This window comes from Aquila chrysaetos, chromosome 9 (genome assembly GCF_900496995.4).
Source record: "Aquila chrysaetos chrysaetos chromosome 9, bAquChr1.4, whole genome shotgun sequence".
NCBI lineage: Eukaryota > Metazoa > Chordata > Aves > Accipitriformes > Accipitridae > Aquila > Aquila chrysaetos.
In genome coordinates this window covers 29,102,498-29,110,697 of record NC_044012.1, presented here as the reverse complement: position 1 = coordinate 29,110,697, position 8,200 = coordinate 29,102,498, and the positions used below count along the sequence as shown (strand labels likewise).

The following is an 8,200-nucleotide window of genomic DNA, read 5'->3' as shown; positions in this document are numbered from 1 at the left end:
GTGGATTTCTGCGTCTCCTACTCTCGCAGAAACTTAATATTCTAATCAGCTACTGAGCTACTGCATTAAGAGCCAGCAAGCGCATCAGTGCCCCTATAGCTGAGGGAATATTACTCACCGGGTCATGGTCGGCTGAGTAAAATACAACCCTCATATATCATCATAACTGCCAGCAAATGACAATTATAATTGAGACGGCAATAACTAGGAAAGAGTTCTTTAATTTAACATCCAATTATTACAAGTTATCACTCCTTAATAAATGTAATATAACAGACAATCAATGTTGCATGCGACGGGCCAGGCTGCATTGGGATGGGAAATTTATATCCTGGGGAAAAAATACAGTGTGTGTGGGTTCTGCTTTTAAAAGTCTGCAGTGGTTGTGATAAGTGTAGCAGGAACTCGAGCTATAAATAGCTGGCTGCCATTGCCACATTTGCATATGTACAATAGCTCTAGGCCAAGGGGAGGAAAAAAAGATTACTTCTCCCCTGTGTAGTAAAATAAGAACAACAATAGAAAGCAAAGCATGTCGTGTGAGCGTGCCTTCCCTGCTCCAGCTCAAATGAGCACTTTAAAAGGAGAGTACAGCAAAACCTGATAAAAATCACCTTAATAGCAAAGGACATGATTCTGATCAGCTTCAAAGGGGAACCACGGTGAGCAAGCTATTTAAACCTTCGTGAAATCAGATCATTTGGGTATTATTTTTTTTCCCGTGCCCTTTCTGAGCGTTTTCATGGTAAAATAAGCTGTGCATTTTAATTGAACCCCAGAACACTCCCAGATGAGTGTGGAAAGCAGCGGATATTTTCAGCAGCGAGTGTGGGAAATCCAGCTCTGCCGTTTCCACGGCCGATACAGGAGCCCTTTGTGCGCTGGGTTGCAGGTGCCAAAAAACTCCTGCCCCGTCCAGCGCCTGCCTGCTCTCAGGTCCGGCCACCGCTCCTGGGCAGGTTTGCCAGCTCCCAGCTGTGTGGGGGGCTCCCGACTGTCCCCTCCCCGGTGCATCCTGGCCAGCCAGAGACCCGACACCACTGACGCTGCATTTTCAGAGTGCTGGAAATACATTTCCATTAAAACCTACCAGAGCCCACATACACAGGCTCATTGCTTGTTGTATATGGTTCTGCATCTGGAGGGAAGGAGTGCTGTTACATACTTTTTTTTTTTACCCCCAAAATTAAGTTTTCAGTGAAATCACGTTCATATTTTTTTTCTGTTGTCTCCATTGCGACAGATAACATCTGTTTTCATTTTGGTAATCTCAAGTTTTTGGGCAAAAAGTTATTTTTCTTTTCTCCTTAAAGCTGAAACCTCGCACAGAAGAAAATCTAAGAGATGAGAAGGGTTTGGGCCAGACCTACGGCATACCCTGGCCTGGGAAAAGCCTTTCCCCATGGCATTGTTTGGAGGTGATCCTCTGCAGACGGGATCTGGGGGCTGCCCCTCCTCAGCCAACCTCTTCAGGCTTCAGTGCAAATTTTCCTGCACCGGCCCCAAATAATTGTTTACGTGAGCTGACCACAGCGACACAGCAGCCTTTATTTCTTTGTCTCTATATGAAGTGGATCTGCAGTAAATTGGAGAGGCTGGTTTGTTTGGTTGCTGGGTTTTTGTTGGGTGTGTTGTGGCTTTTTTTTTTAACAGACTGATTGGCTGACATCTATTTCCAAGGAGATCATTGACAGGGAGAGAATACACAGTTTATTCAACCACGGTGGAATACAGAAGCATTTGCATCAAATAGAAAAAAAATTAATTCTACCTGAAATGCATGTATATGTCAGAAACACTTGACATATAAAGTAGAAATAACATTGCTTTGAATCTGTAACATTTATTGTACTGCACGTGCTACACAAATAAAATACGTAATTACTAGACAGCACAGGTAAATTAGCATCTTAAAAATTTCACTTTTTTATCACGTACCATTTGCAACCTGGAAATTTTGTAGCACCAACCTGTATTTTCAGGTGTCTGAGGAAAGCAGAAGGCACTTACATGGTCCAGAGTCTGGGAGGTCTCAGCAGCCTGCAAAGCCAGGCTGGCTTCTGCTTTGCACTTGCCAACATCAGAGTCTTGGCTTGTGAGTTTAGCCATAAAGTGTTTTTAATAATGTATCTTAGTACAAATTAGGGCAATTTTGCTTTTTCGATTAAATTGCTTTTAAGTAGTAAAACACAAACTGCATCCAAACCCCACTGGTAATTAGAGTCTCCTTTCAAGTTGTGCTCCTCTCCCCACCGGGCAGGTTAGCCGAGGCAGAGCAGACGAGCTGGGTGCCCATGGGACGTGCTGGGGACGGCACCCCGGGAAAGGAGCAGCGCTGGAGCTGGGCTGCCCTTCCCGGGACGGGTCTCAGGACCCTCAACCACAGCTCTGATGTTACTTGCACGTTGCACATGCACGTGGAAATCCCACTTCCCAACGGCTTCCCTCTGCCAGCTGCTGGAATCAAAAGCCACCTGCATTGCCACCTATGCTCCGACCCAGAGCTTGTGTTTTGGTGGGGGATACAAGCCGACCTGGCCTTGCTCCCACTGAGGGACACGTTGCCTGCTCCGCCTGCGCATGGTCTGAGTTAAGGGATGTTTCTCCATGATTAACAAGGAGCGGGAGAAACAGTGACACGAGAAAATTAGTTGTTACTTGAGCAAGATTGCCAGCCGTTGTGTCGAACAGCCCCTCCATGGCAGGGTGACAGCACTGATACCAGCAGCCGTGCTAATAACCACCAGCTTGCTTACACTGCTGCAGAGCCTGAGGTCCCCAAGCACAAACGAAGCCCTGGACAGCTTACAGGTTTTCTCAGGACAGGACTGTAGAAGTGGTTGTAAGAAGCAATAAGGGGAGAAAAAAACTATTGATCCATATAGTTGCCTGAGTGAGGTCAATGGGATCATCGACAGGTACAGGCACTGTTAGGTGTAAAACCTGGAACCAGTCACTTACTGTTAGCAAATGCCTCAGGGCACTGCTGCTTCGCTGGAAGGAGGCAGATCCCCCTGCAGTGTCCCAAAGAGGGATTAGTGAAAAACAGTTCAACTGGCTTTTGGCTTTCTGTTCCCCAACTAAATTACACGTTGTTTTAACTTGTCTGTGGCATCAGATACCAACCATAACTTCTTTAGAAGGGATTCCTGGTTTCATTTCCTCTCATTCAGCATCAATTATAGAGCACCTGAGCTACAAGACGAGAGGTGTAGCCCCCTCTGCACGCCTCTGCTTCCCTTCTTTGAGAGACAGACCGGGTAGGCTGGTGTCTGCTGCCATACAGGTTTCCCCGGAGTTGTCAAGCTCTCGGGGATTTTGCATTTTCTGCTGCAGATTGCAGAGCAAAGTGGCAGGCAGGAGGCCAGGCTGGTGGTGGGGAGGTGACAGCAGCGCTGCCTGGCTGGCCCTGAGCAGCGAGCCAAACCATGGGCAGCACAGGGCAGCCCATGCTTCGTGGAGCCCTACCACTTTCCCAATGGCACTTCAGCAACAAAACGGTTAAATGCCACATGGGAAGGTTTCCTCCTCCCCAACTCCCCCCAAAACTGTAGTAACATCTTAAGTAGAGGCATCAGACAGACAAGATAAAGGCAAAGCCCTTCTGCAGGAGGATTTGTCTTTCAAATCTAGATTAGCAATTGGTGTTTGGGCAAGATGGGACCCTAATCTGATTGAATAAGGGGAGTTTGTGATATCAATCTCCTTGGATCCCATTGTCTTTGTGCTGCTTTGTAAATTAATATTCATTTTCGTCTCTATGTTTATGCCGAATCTGTTGTGCTTCTTGTCTCTCACTGTTTGATGAATTGCAGTCCTCTGTATTGGATACTGTGCACCAGAATTAGCATTATATTGTGTTTTACCTTTATACATGTGCTTAAGTGGCAGTGAAAAGAGCTGCAGCGCGTGCAGGCTGCAGGCTGGGGAGCTGCAGCTGCCGGCGGGTCCAGAGCCAGGCACCGGCTCTGACAAGGGTCTTTGCAATGGCCCGCTGGCTCTCAGCTGGTGTTGGTGACTGCTCCAGCCTGGGGCTGCGGGAGCCAACCATCGCCTGGCCGATGGGGCAATTCTGGCTGCCACTGCCCTGGGTGCTCCCCCTGTCCCTCTGGGGACTCAGGCCCCCCTCCCCAGGTCTGTGCTGGATGGGCTGGTTCAGTCTCCAGCACCAGCTTTCCCCCAGCCCGGCCCACCACCGGCTGCCCCTTCCCGGGACTGTGCCGTCTGCCCGCGGCACCGTGCTCCTGCAGCGCCACGGTGGCTTTTTTTGCACAGTTCACTGCCAGTGCCACCTTCCCCAAAATTCAATTTTTTCCCCTTCCCTTAGAACATTGCATCTTGTTCAATCCTTCCCCTGTCACACCAGCTCCAGCACTGTTTCAATTGGATTCCAAAAATAACCTCTTTATTCACACGGCTCATGCTATTATATCGTAGTACAGCTCGGGCAGGCGAGGGGTCATTCCATTATCCAGGAACGAGATAACTGAGTATTAGGGCAGCCAGGCTCTTTGACTCTCTGCCCTGTGGTAATGGGCCTTTTTTAAGGGCATTAACCAATGTTTCTACTTAGGTATTTGACAAGAGTAAAGGTAACATTGCCATTTAATCCTTTCTTTTCTTTTTTTTTCCTTGCCTACAGACAGCACTCACACATTTACTTCTCTTCAAGTGTTCAAACTTCAGCTCAAAACCACAGAGCTCATTTCCTCTAAACCCTTCCCCTGAAGTTCTGGTTACAGGTCAGATTAAATATTCCAGGCACTAGGACACAGGTAATCATTCCTGCTTCAAATGCCACCGCCGGCTCTCCTCCCTTCACCACACCGCGCTGAGCCCACTGCCTCCCTGGGGAGACTCGCAGGGGTCCTTCCTGACAGCATCCCGCACTCCTGTGGCGCTGGCTCTGGTCACCCCTCCTGCACACCCACGTGCCACTGAAACGCGGGTGATGGAGGAAGGTTTTCCTGACCCGCTGGGCGGTGGCTGCAGGGGGGGGGGACAGTGAAGTGTCCAAAGGGGCTGGCAAAGGGACTGGCCCCTCTGCACGGAAGCTGTGTCCTGGCTGTCACTCGCAGGCTCTGGGGATGCACGCAACACAAAAGGCTCATCCATGAACGCGGGCTTGTCCAGCAAGTGCTGGGCAGGCGTCGCTAATGGAGAAATACCAGTGCACAAGTGACGTTCTGACTCACGCCGGTCTCGCGCAAGTGTGCGTCTCGCCCTGATGAGGCTGCAGCCTGCGAAATACGCTAGAAAAATTAAGGGCGAGTTCTTTGCCACCTCTCACTTCGTCCAGGTGCGGTACCTGGAAGTGCTGCCTTCGACCCCTGTTCACAGCAGGAAAATGCCAGAGATTTGGAAGAACATTAATGAGCACAGGGTTTGTAACATTCCATCCCTCTCCTCCTAATCCAGACCAGAGAACAGGCAGCAAGGGGACTGAAAGCAGGAGGGAGAAGCTGGAGAGAAGGGCTGACAGAAGAGACAGCAGCAGGATGGGTAGTTAGTTGTGAGTCAGTTACTTACTAGGACTCAGAGCACTGCAGGAATTTAAAGGACAGTGTGAACCGACCAGCCCATGTGTTTGTGAGGGCAGGAGCACCCAGCACAGCAGGAGCCTTCTGCTGTCCTGGGCAATGCCACTTCCTCTGGATTGATGAGAAAGTGTCCCAGAAATCTTAAGAGATGTGGAAAAAAAACACATACTGCCACTTTAAAGTTTTTTTAAGGAACAAAACAAGTGGGACACCAGGGTGTCCAGACAATTCATTTGAGGGGTGCACTCCCTGTCTGCTTTCATTACAGGTTTGTTGCTACACATGTGCACAGCCTCCTGGGCAGCAAGGATCTGGAGCTGTTGGTCAGGGCAGAGCGACTCTTCCGTTTCTTACTCCAGACCAGCCACAGCCCGACTGAAGGCTGCAGACAGCTTTAGGACGGGTTAATTTGTGAATATCCCAAGCACTTCTTTAGCAACACTTCTCATGCCTTTCTCTTCTGAATCTCTCAACTCACACACAGATTTTTCCAGGCAAGGAAGGTTTCAGGCTCTCCTCCAGCACAAGCATGAAGCCCTCTGTCAGAGCAGCAGTGAGAAAACAACTGAATAGCCCAGCTGCCTCTCTGCTCCTGTTCTTGTGCAGTTGTCCAGGTAGAGCACCTTCAGCTTGGCAACAAAGCAAGTGCGGCTGAATGTTTCTTAAAGGACTTGGTGCCAGCTATAAATTGGCATTTCCCGGTGCTAAGCCTTAGTGCTGTAGCTGTGAGCCAGGTCTCAGCTGCCTGCCCCCTGCCCTGCTCTGGGGCTGGGGCTCTGCTCTTCTCCCTGCACATTGCAGTGCCTCACAAGCTCAGAACAGCCCTGGCATCTCACCAGCACCAGGAGCTCTGCAATAGACACTGGCTTGTGCGTCCAGATGAAATGCCGTCCCTAAAGTTTGTAATGCCAGCATCTCACCTCTTTAAGAGTGAAAATGTATATACCAAAGATTGTGGCTTAATTGATTGATTAATAACAGAAACTCTAATTGAATCCTCCCAGCTTGTACATAAGATGTCTTAATGTTAGAGCCTAGGGAGTAAATGCACAGCATGGAAGTATGAACTGCAGCACAACCAGTAACACTTTCAATTTAAAAGTCAATCTCATTATACAAGAAGCTGTTTTCTCTATCCCTCTGGAAAGGCAACAGCAATCTCCCATCTTCTCCCTACCAGAGCCACATGGTTTGTTAGTGTCTGTGGGAGATGCAAATACAAGCTTTTTTTTATTTGTTCCCACCGCTGCATATCTGAGCAGTTCAGTAAATATTCATGAGGCTGCCATTGTAGGAGCTCTGAAAACTACAGAAAATATGCCCTCTGAGGTGACATGTAATTTGGCACTTCCCGCACAGAGAGGCAAAGGATGCAGCCAGAGCAGAAATATCCTAATAATTAAATACCTTGCTACAACCTAATCTTTTCTGTTTCTCATTAAACACAAGACACCTCAAAGCTTTTCCATATGCAGGGCCCTCTATACACAGAAGTTAGCAGGGCTAACGAAGAACGGTAGATTCGCACACACCATCTGAGAGATCAGGCAGCATCTAGGGCCAGGAACGCCTGGAATCTCTTTCCAAATTCACACTTTATGGTCATGATGCCTCGAACCGTGGAAAATAGAATCACTCCATGCTGAAATGCCTCCAGATCAGAACAGTCACTTGCACTCAGTGTGCCCCGTGTTTTCCTTGTCCTTAATGGATACTGATCCTGCTCTGTTATCTCGCCAGACAATCCTGCATGTTCCTGGTTTATGCTTCCTGACACACCTTGAGCTGAAGACGGTTTGAGTTCATACTCTGGGTTTGACTATTGCAAAGGCTAAAGCCTGCTTTCTGCCTCCTGGAGCTTTGCAGTCCCCACCATTTGATGTCTATGAAAAAAGCCAGACAGTGCCAGAAAAATGTTAAATGAAAAAAAGCACCCCTTCAAGCATTCTCCATGTTTTGCTCCAGTCCATCATTTTGGTTTCTAAGACTCAAAATCTCAGAAGACTGGATCCTCAATGTTAAAACAAGGTAGCATCCCTGAGCCAGCGTAAACCCAATGTCTCTCCCATCAGGTCCGCAAGGTCATTCCAGACTCTTCTCTGCCATGAAGGCAAGAAACCGGCTGGAAACAAAGTTCCAGCCTTTTCCTCATTTTCACCTTTTTTCCTATCCATTTCATTAGCTTCCTTGTACAGAACATCTGCCGCCTTCTAGACAGCTGTAATGTGGCCCAAAAGGTCAGGGTCCAGAGTGGTGTGGAAGGAAACGTTACTTTTGGCCATTCTATTAAGGAAGTTAATGAACTGCTGAAGTGGATTGCTCCCAGACACTCATTCTTGGATGTCTGCCTGGGGGAGACTGCTGCACCTCTCCCCAGGAGCCAAGTGCCTGCGAGGTTCCAGCCTCTCAGTGCTAGACATGACACAAGGTAGGTGTTCGGTGCTGGATGCGGTTTTTCACCCTACCCAACACAACCTCAGGCAGTCAGTGGCTCCTCGGGGAGCTGGGCAGACCTGTGCGACATGACCTGCAGAGAAGCTTTGGGCACTGGTGGGGTGTACAGCAGAAGTCCTCCCATCTCCATGTGCTGCAGCGAGGGCTTGGCCACGAGGCACACAGAGAAGAATGGCTGAGGGCTTCAGACACAGAGCCTCTTGGAT

At 48.8% G+C, this 8,200-nt stretch overlaps 1 long non-coding RNA gene across 1 annotated transcript; it reads left to right on the top strand.

Annotated features, from left to right (window-relative positions):
• The first annotated feature begins 526 nt into the window (after positions 1–526).
• LOC121233561 lies at positions 527–7,587 on the top strand. The gene is made up of 3 exons (XR_005933263.1): positions 527–662; positions 1,314–6,154; positions 7,281–7,587. It is a non-coding gene; the product is annotated as an uncharacterized LOC121233561 (long non-coding RNA).
• Positions 7,588–8,200: the final 613 nt, after the last annotated feature.